The 1878-nt window shown below is 33.8% G+C and overlaps 1 non-coding gene across 1 annotated transcript; it reads left to right on the forward strand.

Annotated features, from left to right (window-relative positions):
• The first annotated feature begins 261 nt into the window (after positions 1 to 261).
• Positions 262 to 368, forward strand: LOC121218898 (small nucleolar RNA R71). Its single transcript, XR_005915380.1, has one exon. It is a non-coding gene; the product is annotated as a small nucleolar RNA R71 (small nucleolar RNA).
• The last annotated feature ends 1510 nt before the right edge of the window (positions 369 to 1878 follow it).

Genomic DNA, 1878 nt, shown 5'->3' on the forward strand with positions numbered 1-1878 from the left:
GTCTTGATCATATTAGCTAAAGATGATACTTGAGCTATTAATGAAGTGATTGAATCGAGCTCCATGGTACCAACAACTCTCTTGCTAGTCCCAACTCGAGTAGTAGGATATTTATAATCATTGTTGGAAATCTGCTACAAAATCCCATATGCTTCGTTATAGGATGTATCCAAAAAATTACCTTTACCAGAAGCATCAACTACCATCCTTTTCTACGCATTCAATCCATTATAAAATATTTCTATCTGAGTCCAGTGTTGGAATCTATGCATTGGACATTTTTGAAGTAATTCCTTAAATCTTTCCCAAGCTTCGTATAATCTTTTATCTTCTTATTCCTGAAAAGATGTGATATCATTTCTCAATTTGGCAGATTATATCATAGCAAAAACCTTTGGCAAAGATCATTCCAAGATGCCACTTCCCTGATGGTAAAGCATTCAGCCATGCTCTAACACGATCTCTCAAGGAGTACGAAAACAATTTAAGCCTCAAGGCGTCTTCAAGAACACCCTGTTGTTTAAATAAATCACAGACTTCTAAGAAAAGCCTTAAATGCAATCTTGGATCTTCAGTAGACAATCCACTGAACTGTCCTAATGTTTGCAACATCTGAAACATCACTGGTTTTAACTCTAAATGCTGGGCTTGTATGTGCAGTCTGACTATCCCTGGATTCAAATAATCTAGAGTTGGAACAACATGCTCACAAATTGAACTATCTTGGTCATCTATCACATGATGAATAGGAACTTTAACGTCCTGAACATTTGAATGTAATGGGTTTTCCATACCAGGATCATTCCCGTTCCAAGCCATATATTGCAATTCTCGTCTCTTTCTTTTCAAAGTTCTCTCGATCTCTAGGTTAAAAGGATATTCTTCATTAGCAAGAATGCCTCTTCTCATATGATGATGGTAGATCTTGAAAAATTATAAACAACTAAGTTAGATAAAACTAATGGAATTAGTTAAGCAGTAATAAAACCAAATTGCCGATCCCCGACAACGGCGCCAAAAACTTGTTGCGTGTAAATATAATGTGCAAGTGTGCTAGTATACATGTTGAATCAAGTAATATAATGATAAGTAAGATTGTTTCCATAGGGATCAGATAGGAATAACTTGGTTAAGTTGCTATTATGAAGTATGTGAATTATGCTAAGGCAAAATAATGATAGAAATGCAAAGGTAGTCAAAGTAATGATGATGTGCACAATATGTAAACAAAAAAATATATAAAAAGTCGCTATGGTAAAGATACCAAGATAATAGTGAGAGGGTCTACGCTGTTGAATGGAAAAGTTGGGATTACTAGGAATCTACCCATATAAACCAATAATGCCTCAGCAAATTCTTAATGAACTTATTGCTTAGAATGGGTTTAAAATGGTTTGCTTCTTTCGAGAGCAAGACCTAACAATACCTTACCTAAGGAAATATATGTCTATAGACCTCAGATGTGATTCCCAGTATTGATTACTCTTCACTTTGTACAAACACTGCTGTATGTCTAGAGATTTCTATGGGCATTCGGTCAAACAACCACTCGTATCAATCAATTATGGTCCAACTAACCTAACCTTTTCAAAATTAGATTATGTTTATAAACATACTATGCATTCATCTATGTCTAAAGACTGCATGCATGCAATTTGAAAGAACAAATTGAATGAAATAGTAAAATAGATCAGATCCAAGCTTCAACATTAATGGAAAATTAAAGCATCATACAATAATCCCAACCCGATGAGATTTAACTCATGGGTTTGGTTAATCAAATCAGAATTCAAAATATATTCAACATCTTTAATAATTAATTTTGCAAAGAAATAATTTAAGAAAATAAAAAAAAGAACTTCAATAAGCTTTCATCGA

Source organism: Gossypium hirsutum, chromosome D06 (genome assembly GCF_007990345.1).
Source record: "Gossypium hirsutum isolate 1008001.06 chromosome D06, Gossypium_hirsutum_v2.1, whole genome shotgun sequence".
In the NCBI taxonomy this organism is placed as follows: domain Eukaryota; kingdom Viridiplantae; phylum Streptophyta; class Magnoliopsida; order Malvales; family Malvaceae; genus Gossypium; species Gossypium hirsutum.